General features: G+C 44.0%; 1 protein-coding gene across 1 annotated transcript in view; it reads left to right on the top strand.

Moving 5' to 3' along the window:
- Positions 1 to 91: 91 nt before the first annotated feature.
- The window catches only part of ARPIN (actin related protein 2/3 complex inhibitor), a 67,790-nt gene continuing 53,358 nt past the window's right edge, over positions 92 to 14,523 (top strand). The window contains exon 1 of the mRNA XM_077263517.1: positions 92 to 239. The gene's annotated coding sequence lies outside the window, so the exon portion shown is untranslated. The remainder of the gene's footprint in view (positions 240 to 14,523) is intronic.

Below are 14,523 nucleotides of genomic sequence, written 5' to 3'. Positions count from 1 at the left end.
ATGACCCAAAACTGGTCCTGCCAAATTCAGGTGACAGGTTCCCTTTAATGACTGGTGGACAGTTTATATAGGGAAAACAAGGTGACTGGTTCCTTTAAGCTGATGCAGAGTAGGGATAAGCTAAGAGGAGGTAATAAGCTCCCCGTGTTTGGTTATAATTATTATTCGGCACGCTCCCGGGATCAGGCAGATCGTCAGCTGCTGCTGGTCACAAGAATCCGGCCATAAGGAAGACACCGGTACAGTGCCGAAATGTGTAGCGCTATGTATTTATAGATGATAACCTCGCTCTTTGGATGCATTTATTTTTCTTACTATTTTAGTTATTTCAGCAGCGCTATTAAGGATTTTACCAGTTTTGTTGTTTTTAGAAATTTTTCATTGTCTCACAAGGTTTCCTAAGGTTTTGTTTTAATTTTGTAAATTTCCAAACCCTTTATTTGTCCAGTCTGTGGAAATTGCATTTTCTCTAATTAAATAGGAGTTCAGGTTGATGCACAACAGAAGATGAAGTGATCCGGCCGCTGGGTACATTTGTGAAGCAAAACATAAAACATTTCATTAAAATGTAACAAAAATAATATTCATTAGCATTGCTGAAAACGTACAATTATGGAGGACACAAATGTGACCACTTTAAAGGTTGTCATGACGATGCTAGTCCTCAGACCTGACCGTTCAGTCTAAATCAGGTCCCCGAGGAGTGCACACGCTGCAGCGCCAAACCAAAGTACCTGTGTGAATAGCAGCGCCTGTACCCGCTGTTTGAAGGGCAGCTGTCACCAGACATCTGTGAGATGCCCTTACAAATGCAGGCACATGGCCGCTCAGGTGCCACCTAGCAGCCTGCTGTGTCCTGGACTGAACGCAAATTATTCTCCAGACCCAGGAGAGGACCTGACGGTACCGACCGACCGATAAGTCAGCACCAAAATCTAACAGATGCCCTCCGCCCACCAATTAACCCTTTCGGAATATATCTATTTTACTTCCCTTTTTGTGGATTTGTGTTTACAGTGATCATTGTACTGTAAAAATCACCTGGTGGAAGGATTCTTCTCACGGGTACAATTATTTATATATTAGTGGTGAAAAACAATTCAGGAATTTGCAAAAAATAAAAATAATTTGTTTTGCATTATCATTTTCTAAACTTTGGAGCTGTGAGGGATTATTTTCTTTGGCAAGCTGTCATTTTTTATTGATATCAATTTGGGGTACATAAAAAGTTGACATGACTTTTTATTGAATTTTTTAAGAGAAAGTTTGTGGAGATAAAAAAAAGGGAATTCTGTATTTCACCGGGAATTTTTAAACCGTCTGCATATACAGTCATGGCTGAAATTGTTGGCACCCTTGAAATTGATCCAGAAAATGAAGTATTTCTCTCAGAAAATTATTGCAATTACACGTTTTGTTATACACATGTTAATTTCCTTTGTGTGTATTGGAAGAACACAAAAACACAGACAAAAAAAGCAAATTGAACATCATTTCACACAAGATGAAAAAAGTGGGACTGACAAAATTGTTGGCACAAAATTGTGGGTAAACAACTTTGTTTCAAGCATGTGATGCTCGTTCAAACTCACCTGTGGCAAGTAACAGGTGTGGGCAATATGAAAATCACACCTGAAACTAGTTAAAAAGGGGAGATGGTGACAATCCTTGCATTGTGAGTCTATGTATGCCACACTAAGCATGGAGAAAAAGAAGAGAAGAGAACTGTCTAAGGACTTGAGATGCAAAATTGTTGAAAAATTTCAACAATCTCAAGCCCATCTCCAAAGATCTTGATGTTCCTTTGGCCACGGTACGTAACATAGTCAAGAAGCTTATAACCCATGGCACTATAGCTAATCTCCCTTGATGTGGATGGCAAAGAAAAATTGATAAAAGCTACAACGCAGGATTGTCCAGATGGTGCATAATCAGCCCCAACCAAATTCCAAAGAAATTCAAGCTGGCCTGCAGGCTTAGGGTGAATCAGTGTCAGGGTGAACTATCCATCGATATTTGAATGAAATGAAACGCTATGGCAGGAGACCCAGGAGTACCTCATTGCTGACACAGACATAAAAAATCCTAAACTGCAGTTTGCCAAAATCTTTCTGGGAAAACAACTCGTGGACAGATGAGAACAAGAGAGAGCTGTTTGGTAAAGCACATCACTCTACTGTTTACCAAAAACAGAATAAGGCATACAAAGAACACAGTACCTAAAGTCAAATATGGTGGAGGTTCACAGATGTTTTGGGGCTGTTTTGCAGCCTCTGGTACTGGGTGCCTTGACTGTGTGCAAGACATCATGAAATCTGAAGATTACCAAAGAATTTTGGATCGCAATGTTGTGCCCGGTGTCAGAAAGCTGGGTTTGCGTCCTAGGTCATGAGTCTTCCAGCAGGAAAATGAAACCAAAAATACTTCAAGAAGCATCCAGAGATGAACACACATTCAGTTGAAGTGTATTGCAGTGTACAGACCCATCAGTCACAGGCCAGCAGCTGATGTCATGCGCTCTCATCGCGCACTGAAGTCAGCTGCCAGCTTCAAAAGAACGCTGGGAAGATGAGTAGGAGCATTTATTGTTTTTTTCTGTGTATTGAACAGCGGGGCCATATACAAGGATGGGGGCCATATACAAGAATGGGGACATGTACCTGGATGGGGGCCATATACCGGGATGAGGCCCAGGATGGGGGCCATATATCAGGATGAGGCCCAAGATTGGGGCATATACCAGGATGGGGCCCAGGATGGGGACATATACCAGAATGGGACCCAGGATGAGGGCCATATACCAGGATGGGGACATATACCATGATGAAGGCATATACTAGGATGGGGCCATATACCAGGATGAAGGACATATACCAGGATGGGACTACATACCAGGATAGCGACCGTATACCAGAATGGGGGCCATACACTAGAATGGAGGCCATATACCAGGTTGTGCTGTGCTTTATACTACATGGATGACTATGGGCTGTGCATTATACTGTATTGAGGACTATGGGGCAAATTATACTGTATTGAGGATTATGGAGTGTGCATTATATTATTTGGAGGACTATGAGGAGTGCATTATACTATAGGGAGGACTATGAAGGGTGAATTATACTATAAAGGAGCACTATGAGGGGTGAACACGTGTGACTACTACAAGAAATACTGTGTGTCCTCGGTGAAAGTGGCTACAAGCCAGCAAACGACATCAGGAAAAATGGAGGACCTAATAAAACATCTGGTACAAGCGCAGTAGCAACAGTACCAGCAGCACCATCAACAGGTGGTGCAACAAGAGATCAGTAAGTTGCTTATATAACAGATGCAACAACAGCAGCAGAAGATTAAGTTGCTCGCAGAGGTGGTTCATTGAAGGACGGCAGCCCCTCCCCCAAGTTGAGGTGACGACATATACGTTCAGAAGGCGGTAAGACAAGCATTGCAAAAAATGTCCTCGTGGACTTCTTGACATTACAAAGGAGAAGGAGGAAGTGCAGGTAACGCCCCATTGAAGTGTCATCGAACATGTGGCCCAAATGTAGGACAGGATCGCGAGGGTGATGCCAATTGTGAGGCAGAGCCTCCTTTAAGCACAAGAGGCACAGGCAAGGGTCTACAGAAGGCTAGCAAGACTGAGACAGTTTAGGCCTAGAGACTGGGTGTTAGTGTTGATCCCCCAAGGTGGAAAGTAGGTTCCAGCCAAGTGGCAAGGGCCATACAAGGTGGTCGAAAAGTGGAGTGACGTCAACTACAAGGTCTACCAACCAGGGAGAAGAAAGCTGTACAAGGTGGAAAACATTAACCTGCTCAAGCCATGGCAAGACAGGGAACCGGTGGAAACGACGTGCCAAGAGGTCAATCCTGAAGCCAGGATTGAGGATGTCACAGTGGCAGAGACACTGTCACCGGCTCAGAAGCAACAGTGCCGAGAGCTGTTCACAGAACCTGTTTTCCGAGTTGGAGTTGCCAGGTTGTACACTGGTTGTGGACCATGAAATCCTGACAGAATCGCATGTGAGGGTGAACCAAAAGCTGTATCAGATTCCCAAACCTTGCAGAGAAGGTGATATCCAAGGAGGTTAGGAAAATGTTGAGTCTGGGCGTCATCGAGGAGTCAAAGGCTACTTTCACACTAGCGTCGTGTGACGTACGTCGCAATCCATCGTTTTGTGAAAAAAACGGATCCTGCAAATGTGCTTGCAGGATGTGTTTTTTTCCCATACACTTGTATTAGCGACGGATTGCCACAGGTTGCATCCGTCGTGTGACGGATGCGTCGTGTTTTGGTGGACCGTCGGCACAAAAAAAGTTACATGTAACGTTTTTTGGTGCGTCGTGTCCGCCATTTCCGACCGCGCATGCGCGGCCGGAACTCCGCCCCCTCCTCCCCAGACATTACAATGGGGCAGCGGATGCTTTGAAAAACTGCATCCGCTGCCTCCGTTGTGCTTTTATTTCACAGTATGCGTCGGTACGTCAGCTCGACGCACTGTGACGGACCCGTACCAACGCTAGTGTGAAAGTACCCAAAGAGTGGCTGTCCAGCTCCATTGTTCTTGCGCAAAAAAGCCTGATGGAGAGTGGCGTTTCTGTAATGAAAACAAGAAGCTGAGCGAGGTGTCCAAGTTCGATGCATATCCGATGCCCTGGGTCGATGAGCTCATTGAGAGGCTAGGGTCAGCCAGGTACAGGTCACCACCCTGGACATAATGAAAGGATACTGGCAAATTTTCCTGTCCTCAAGTGCCAAGGAGAAGATGGCCTTCTCTACACCTGACGGGTGCTTTCAATACACCAGGATGCCTTTCGGTCTGCAGGGAGCCCCAGCTACCTTTCAGGGGGCCATGAACCAGATCCTAGCCTTTCACCAAAAAGTATGCCGCAACTTAACATGACAAAATCATGATCTTCAGCCCGTATTGGGAAAGTCATCTACAAAGGTCCAGGCGGTACTGGATGTGCTGAGGAAGGCAGGGTTTACCATAAAGCCACTTGGGCTATATAGTTAGAAAGGTCAAAATCAGGCAGCAAGCAAATAAGGTGGAGGTACGGGGTACAGCAGCACTCTGCAAACACGAGAGCTAGACTATACTGTTGCTGAATAAAATGTACTAACAAAAAGAAGTACTTACAAAAATGAAGGTTCTTAGAGCATAAATTGGCCAATTAATGTGTGCTCATGAACCACTGCAAGGTGACACTTCTCTGATGGGTCCTATCATCTTAAACATGCCTCTTTTTTTGCATGTTATGCAGTCATTGCAGCTTGCGCCTGTTGACACTATATAGAGGTGCTGGTCAGGTTTTTTCGCTGTGTAAGCAGCCAGTCTTGATCGCACCCGACTTCAGTAGGGAATTTGTGGTCCAGATGGACGCCTCAGAGGTGGGGTTGGGGCCCGTGTTGTTCCAGGAATTAAATGAGAAGGAACATCCCATCCTATACTTAAGCAGTAAACTCTCTGTGAGAAAAACTATGCCATTGTGGAAAAAGAATGCTTGGCCATCAAATTGGAAGTCGAAATGCTGAGGTACTACCTGTTAGGCTGGAAGTTCAGGTTAGTGTCAGACCATGCACCCCTGAGATGGATGAGGGAAAGGAATGGGAAGAATGCCCGGGTGACTATGTGGAGCATAGGCCAAGGAGATTACATGGTAATGCAGATGTCCTGTCCAGACTTTCCTGCTTAGTGAGTAAGGGTAAGTTCACACAGGACGTTTTTGCTGCTTTTTTTTTCTGCAGCAAAACTTGATCTTCTTGGCAGGAAAGAAGCTGCGTCAAAAACGCAGGTTTAGGTGCGCATTTGGTGCATTATTTTTCTTTGTCCATGATAATGTCCTTGGATTTTCAGCAGCAAAAACGCAGCAAATAATGATACCTGCGTTTTTGCTGCGTTTTTTTTCAACACCCATTCAAGTCAATGGGTGAAAAAACACAGCAAGAATGCTGAAAGAAGTGACATGCTCTATGTCCAAAAATCGCAGCAAAGCACAAAATACTGATCAAACAAAAAACCAATGTGTGCATGAGATTTCTGAAACTTTGCTGGTACTGTACAAAGCAGCTGAAAATTAGCATAAAAAAACAGCAAAAAAACCGCAGCAAAAACGCCCTGTGTGAACTTACCCTAAAGGTGAAAAAAACTCTGGCTTTGGGGAAGGGGCGGAATATGGACAAAGTCACTGGCAAAGTGCTGGAGGGAAGATACCTTTCAATGAGGCTATTAGCTTCAGTGATTTGAAACCCTGAAATTTGTTCCCACACACTATGTGGTGAGGGGTTAATCGCCCATTTTAAGGGCTGTTTTTTGTGGACAACCATAGAGCGTGTGGGAGGTTCTCTACCTTATCTCCATCCTAGGGTGTGGTCTGGGGTTTAAATAGTCAGCCTCCTGAGGCATTCAGTGTGTCTGGTGAGGCTGTTCTTGTTTGTGCTAACCTGAACCGTGTGTTTTTGCCAATGCTGAGAGGGCGGATCCCTTCTACCATAAGGACTGTGCTTTGTGATACTACTTTGTTTTCCTGAGGGCTGTGTTTATTTTTTACTTTACCATGGTATATGCCATATATATAATAAACCAGTGAAGATCTTAAAGAGACAGCGTTCCCGGGTCTACATCCCTTTACAGCTGAGTAAGCCGATCTACCACCACAGCATGTATACTCTGTATATCCCCTCTCCTGTAGTCACTTGTACACATGTATACTCTGTATATCCCCTCTCCTCCTGTAGTCACTTGTACACATGTATACTCTGTATATCCCCTCTCCTGTAGTCACTTGTACACATGTATACTCTGTATATCCCCTCTCCTGTAGTCACTTGTATATATGTATACTCTGTATATCCCCTCTCCTGTAGTCACTTGTATACTCTGTATATCCCCTCTCCTGTAGTCACTTGTATACTCTGTATATCCCCTCTCCTGTAGTCACTTGTATACTCTGTATATCCCCTCTCCTGTAGTCACTTGTATACTCTGTATATCCCCTCTCCTGTAGTCACTTGTATACTCTGTATATCCCCTCTCCTGTAGAAGAGACTTTGAAACACGCATAGGGGCGGCAGGTCTGGGTCTCCTTTAATCTTGGTAAGTACCGGCTCTAGCAATCTCTCTCTGGTTCACATGGTCGTGATTGATATTAGTGCACGTACAAGACTTGTATGTGGTGCTGTTCACACAATGGAGATGCACAGCCAAATGCACCCCATGTGAACAGACACCACAGTTTACAAGACAAAATGGGCCCAACTGCACCCGAAAAAAAGTGCAAAAAAAAACACATATAAAAAAATTGTGAGGTATTAGTTTATATTTTGGCCAAAACACGCAAGCTCGTAACCCAAGTCACAGGTCCCTATGCATTTGGATAGCGCTGGGCAGCAGGCCTGAGCTAAGGCTACGTTCAAATTTGCGTTGTGCGCCGCAGCGTCGGCGCCGCAGCGCACAACGCAAACAAAAACGCGCCAAAACGCACGCTAAAACGCTGCGTTTTGCGCCGCATGCGTCCTTTTTGGCCGAAAGTTGGACGTAAAAATGCAACTTGAAGCGTTTCTTGCGTCCAACGCTTGCGGCCATGCGGCGCAAAACGCAGCACAACGCATGTCCATGCGCCCCCATGTTAAATATAGGGGCGCATGACGCATGCGGCGCCGCTGCGGCGCCCGACGCTGCGGCGCTGACCGCAAATGTGAACGTAGCCTAATAGAAGGGTGTCACTACTAGGCTGTTAACCTGGATGCTGTGCATCTCCATTGTGTGAACAGCGACACATACAAGTCTTTTATGTGCAGTAATATGCCAAGCAGCCACCCCCTCCATTAGTTTGGTAGGTTGTGAGTGGTTGCCTCATCGGTATTTCTGCACCTGTGTTGCCGCCATCTTGACCACATGGGTCCACTGCATCCTGATAGTGCATTTGTTTGGAGGCCTAGGCAGGTAAGCATCTCTGCCCTTTTTGCTGTTTTCTGAAGTTTTTGGAGGATCTCTGAATCCTCTTTTTGTACTATTGCTGTTTAGCATCAGTAGTAACATTAATCCCATAGAGAGTTCAAAAAATCAATTTTTAAATAAAATTAAATGTGTATCTGGACAACTCTCAAAAACCAATATATTCCCTATGGACAAAATTTAGTGATCGGGTAACCCATTAACAAATTGTACATGTGTATGGAAGAAAATCCCAGTGACCAAAATCTCCGGTCATATGCTGATTAGGAAGCAGCATTATATGTGCTCAATAGTAAAGTGCTGGTGCTAAGGTGCCAATAATGCAGCTGCAATCATAATCACGACCATGTGAACCAGAGAGAGATTGCGAGAGCCGGTACTTACTAAGATTAACCCCTTCACCCCCAAGGGTGGTTTGCACGTTAATGACCAGGCCAATTTTTACAATTCAGACCACTGTCCCTTTATGAGGTTATAACTCTGGAACGCTTCAACAGATCTTGGCGATTCTGACACTGTTTTCTCGTGACATATTGTACTTCATGATAGTGGTAAAATTTCTTCGATATAACTTGCGTTTATTTGTGAAAAAAATGGATATTTGGCGAAAATTTTGAAAATTTTGCAATTTTCCAACTTTGAATTTTTATGCCCCTAAATCACAGACATATGTCACGCAAAATACTTAATAAGTAACATTTCCCACATGTCTACTTTACATCAGCACACTTTTGGAACCAATTTTTTTTTTGTTAGGGAGCTATAAGGGTTAAAAGTTGACCAGAAATTTCTCATTTTTACAACACCATTTTTTTTTTAGGGACCACATCTCATTTGAAGTCATTTTGAGGGGTCTAAATGACAGAAAATACCCAAATGTGACACCATTCTAAAAACTGCACCCCTCAAGGTGCTCAAAACCACAGTCAAGAAGTTTATTAACCCTTCAGGTGTTTCACAGGAATTTTTGGAATGTTTAAATAAAAATGAACATTTAACTTTTTTTCACACAAAATTTATTTCAGCTCCAATTTGTTTTATTTTACCAAGGGTAACAGGAGAAAATGGACCCCAAAAGTTGTTGTACAATTTGTCCTGTGTACGCTGATACCCCATATGTGGGGGTAAATCACTGTTTGGGCGCATGGCAGAGCTCAGAAGGAAAGGAGCGCCATTTGACTTTTCAATGCAAAATTGACTGGAATTGACATGGGACGCCATGTTGCGTTTGGAGAGCCCCTGATGTGCCTAAACATTGAAACCCCCCACAAGTGACACCATTTTGGAAAGTAGACCCCCTAAGGAACTTATCTAGATGTGTGGTGAGCACTTTGACCCAACAAGTGCTTCACAGAGGTTTATAATGCAGAGCCGTAAAAATAAAAAATCATATTTTTTCACAAAAATGATCTTTTCGCCCCCAATTTTTTATTTTCCCAAGGGTAAGAGAAGAAATTAGACCACAAAAGTTGTTGTGCAATTTGTCCTGAGTACGACGATACCCCATATGTGGGTGTAAACCATTGTTTGGGCGCAGGGCAGAGCTCGGAAGGGAAGGAGCGCCATTTGACTTTTCAATGCAAAATTGACTGGAATTAAGATGGGACGCCATGTTGCGTTTGGAGAGCCCCTGATGTGCCTAAACATTGAAACCCCCCACAAGTGACACCATTTTGGAAAGTAGACCCCTTAAGGAACTTATCTAGATGTGTGTTGAGCACTTTGACCCAACAAGTGCTTCACAGAAGTTTATAATGCAGAGCCGTAAAAATAAAAAATCATATTTTTTCACAAAAATGATCTTTTCGCCCCCATTTTTTTATTTTCCCAAGGGTAAGAAAAGAAACTAGACCACAAAAGTTGTTGTGCAATTTGTCCTGAGTACGACGATACCCCATATGTGGGGGTAAACCACTGTTTGGGCGCATAGCAGAGCTCGGAAGGGAAAGAGCGCTATTTTACTTTTCAATGCAAAATTGACTGGAATTAAGATGGGACGCCATGTTGCGTTTGGAGAGCCCCTGATGTGCCTAAACATTAAAACCCCCCACAAGTGACACCATTTTGGAAAGTAGACCCCCTAAGGAACTTATCTAGATGTGTTGTGAGAACTTTGAACCCCCAAGTGTTTCACTACAGTTTATAACGCAGAGCCGTGAAAATAAAAATTCCTCTTTTTTTCACAGAAATGATATTTTAGCCCCCAGCTTTGTATTTTCCCATAATACATAATAAATTTGACCCCAAAAGTTGTTGTCCAATTTGTCCTGAGTACGCTGATACCCCATATGTGGGGGGGGACCACTGTTTGGGCGCATGGCAGAGCTCGGAAGGGAAGGAGCGCCATTTGGAATGCAGACTTAAATGGATTGGTCTGCAGGCGTCACATTGCATTTGCAGAGCCCCTGATGTACCCAAACAGTAGAAACCCCCCACAAGTGACCCCAAATTGGAAACTAGACCTCCCAAGGAACTTATCTAGATGTGTTGTGAAAACTTTGAACCCCCAAGTGTTTCACTACAGTTTATAACGCAGAGCCGTTAAAATAAAAATAATTTTTTTTTTCACAAAAATGATTTTTTAGCCCCCCGTTTTGTATTTTCACAAGGGTAACAGGATAAATTGGACCCCAAAAGTTGTTGTCCAATTTGTCCTGTGTACGCTGATACCCCATAAGTGGGGGTAAACCACTGTTTTGGCGCATGGCAGAGCTCAGAAGGGAAGGAGCGCCATTTGGAATGCAGACTTAGATGGATTGGTCTGCAGGCGTCATGTTGCATTTGCAGAGCCCCTGATGTACCTAAACAGTAGAAACCCCCCACAAGTGACCCCATATTGGAAATTAGACCCCCCAAGGAACTTACCTAGATGTGTTGTGAAAACTTTGAACCCCCAAGTGTTTCACTACAGTTTACAACGCAGAGCCGTGAAAATAAAAAATCCTTTTTTTCCCACAAAACTTATTTTTTAGCCCCCAGTTTTGTATTTTCCCAAGGGTAACAGGAGAAATTGGACCCCAAAAGATGTTGTCCAATTTGTCCTGAGTACGCTGATACCCCATATGTTGGGGTAAACCCCTGTTTGGGTACACGGGAGAGCTCTGAAGGGAAGGAGCACTGTTTTACTTTTTCAATGCAGAATTGTCTGGAATTGAGATCGGATGCCATGTCCCGTTTGGAGAGCCCCTGATGTGCCTAAACAGTGGAAACCCCCCAATTATAACTGAAACCCTAATCCAAACACACCCCTTACCCTAATCCAAAGGGTAACCCTAACCACACCCCTAACCCTGACACACCCCTAATTCTAATCCCAACCCTATTCCCAACCGTAAATGTAACCCAAACCCTAACTTTAGCCCTAACCCTAACTGTAGCCTCAACCCTAGCCCCAACCCTAGCCCTAACCCTAGCCCTAACCCTAGCAATAACCCTAACCCTAGCCCTAACCCTAGCCCTAACCCTAGCAATAACCCTAGCCCTAACCCTAACCCTAACCCTAACCCTAGCCCTAACCCTAGCCCTAACCCTAACCCTAACCCTAATGGGAAAATGGAAATAAATACATTTTTTTTCTTTTTTTCTTTTTCCCTAACTAAGGGGGTGATGAAGGGGGGTTTGATTTACTTTTATAGCGGGTTATTTAGCGGATTTTTATGATTGGCAGCCGTCACACACTGAAAGACGCTTTTTATTGCAAAAAATATTTTTTGCGTTACCACATTTTGAGAGCTATAATTTTTCCATATTTGAGTCCACAGAGTCATGTGAGGTCTTGTTTTTTGCGGGACGAGTTGATGTTTTTATTGGTAACATTTTCGGGCACATGACATTTTTTGATCACTTTTTATTCCGATTTTTGTGAGGCAGAATGACCAAAAACCCCCCATAGAGCTGTAAGTGCTCAGTGGAACTGTAAGCGGGATAGACACAAATCCCTGCAGTTCATGGTATACTGAAGAGCAGTGGGATACCTAAAATAAGCCCCTGCTGTAAACTAAGAGGTCAATAGCCTCGTGTGTGTTTTTTCATCACATTGTGGCAGTGGAGGGATAACTAGGATAAGCCCCCTGCACATGTGACAGCCGTCTGCTGGTCTAAAGTCACCCCGATCCGTGACCTATTGTGGGCAGCGGCTGAGGGATCTTGACAGTCACGGTGTGAATCGTGACAAAAACCAGCTATTCATGAATTTCTTTTGGGGGAGGCGTTTATACCGTTCCGCCTTTGGTAAAATTGATAAAGCAGTTTTATTCGTCGGGTCAGTACGATTACAGCGATATCTCATTTATATCATTTTTTTATGTTTTGGCGCTTTTATACGATAAAAACTATTTTTTAGAAAAAATAATTATTTTGGTATCGCTTTATTCTCAGGACTATAACTTTTTTATTTTTTTGCTGATGATGCTGTATGGAGGCTCGTTTTTTGCGGGACAAGATGACGTTTTCAGCAGTACCATGGTTATTTATATCTGTCTTTTTGATCGCGTGTTATTCCACTTTTTGTTCGGCGGTATGGTAATAAAGCGTTGTTTTTTGCCTCGTTTTTTTTTTTTTCTCACGGTGTTTACTGAAGGGGTTAACTAGTGATATAGTTTTATAGGTTGGGTCGTTATGGACGCGGCGATACTAAATATGTGTACTTTTATTGTTTTGTTTTTTTTATTTAGATAAAGAAATGTATTTATGGGAATAATATATATTTTTTTTCTTTATTTAGGAATTTATTTTTTATTTATTTTTTTACACATGTGGAAAAATTTTTTTTTTACATTTTTACTTTGTCCCAGGGGGGGACATTACAGATCGTTGATCTGACAGTGTGCACAGCACTCTGTCAGATCGGCGATCTGCTGTACAGGGCTGCAGGCTTACCAGCGCCTGCTCTGAGCAAGCACTCGGTAAGCCACCTCCCTCCCTGCAGGGCCCGGATGCCGCGGCCATCTTGGATCCGGGACCTGCGGCGAGGAGGGAGGTAGGAGACCCTCGGAGCAACGCGATCACATCGCGTTGCTGCGGGGGTCTCAGGGAAGCCCGCAGGGAGCCCCCTCCCTGCGCGATGCTTCCCTATACCGCCGGTACACCGCGATCATGTTTGATTGCGGTGTGCCGGGGGTTAATGTGCCGGGGGCGGTCCGTGACCGCTCCTGGCACATAGTGCCGGATGTCAGCTGCGATATGCAGCTGACAGCTGACACCCGGCCGCGATCGGCTGCGCTCCCCCCGTGAGCGCGGCCGATCGCGTATGACGTACTATCCCGTCAGTGGTCATACGGGCCCACCCCACCTCGACGGGATAGTACGTCAGATGTCAGAAAGGGGTTAAAGGGGACCCAGACCTGCCGCCCCTACGCGCGTTTCAAAGTCTCTTCTACAGGAGAGGTGATATACAGAGTATACATGCTGTGGTGGTAGATCGGCTGGCTCAGCTGTACAGGGATGTAGACCCGGGAACACTGACTCTTTAAGATCTTCACTGGTTTATTTATTTTATAGTGCATTTGTTTGGAGGCCTAGGCAGGTAAGCATCTCTGCCCTTTTTACTACTGATGCTAGCAGTATGGAATTATAATAATTGCTTACGGAATCCACTTTTGCCAGCTTCGGCTTCAATATTCTGTTCAAAACTATACTAATATATGTCTATAATAAAATATTTTGTGGCCTAAAATACTCTTTGTCCCCATTTTGCTTTACTTCAGCTTGCTGGGATCTTGTGTATGAGATCACTTGTATACATCTATACCCTGTTCATCCCCCCTCTCCTGCAGTCACTTGTATACATGTATACTCTGTATATCCCCTCTCCTCCTGTAGTCACTTGTACACATGTATACTCTGTATATCCCCCTCTCCAAGAGTCACTTGTACACATGTGTACTCTGTATATCCCCCTCTCCTGTAGTCCCTTGTATACATGTATACTCCTGTATATCCCCTCTCCTCCTGTTGTCACTTGTATACATGTATACTCCTGTATATCCCCTCTCCTCCTGTAGTCACTTGTATATATGTATACTCTGTATATCCCCTCTCCTCCTGTAGTCACTTGTATATATGTATACTCTGTATATCCCCTCTCCTCCTGTAGTCACTTGTACAAATGTATACTCTGTATATTCCCTCTCCTCCTGTAGTCCCTTGTATACATGTATACTCTGTATATCCCCTCTCCTCCTGTAGTCCCTTGTATACATGTATACTCTGTATATCCCCTCTCCTCCTGTAGTCACTTGTACACATGTATACTCTGTATATCCCCTCTCCTCCTGTAGTCACTTGTATACATGTATACTCTGCATATCCCCTCTCCTACTGTAGTCACTTGTACAAATGTATACTCTGTATATCCCCTCTCCTACTGTAGTCACTTGTACACATGTATACTCTGTATATCCCCTCTCCTCCTGTAGTCACTTGTACACATGTATACTCTGTATATCCGCTCTCCTCCTGTAGTCACTTGTATATATGTATACTCTGTATATCCCCTCTCCTCCTGTAGTCACTTGTACACATGTATACTCTGTATATCCCCTCTCCTCCTGTAGTCACTTGTATA

The sequence above is a fragment of the Ranitomeya variabilis genome, chromosome 5 (genome assembly GCF_051348905.1).
Source record: "Ranitomeya variabilis isolate aRanVar5 chromosome 5, aRanVar5.hap1, whole genome shotgun sequence".
NCBI classification, from domain to species: Eukaryota; Metazoa; Chordata; class Amphibia; order Anura; family Dendrobatidae; genus Ranitomeya; species Ranitomeya variabilis.
The sequence above is the reverse complement of the archived record's forward strand: the minus strand, read 5'-3'. Positions and strand labels throughout refer to the sequence as shown.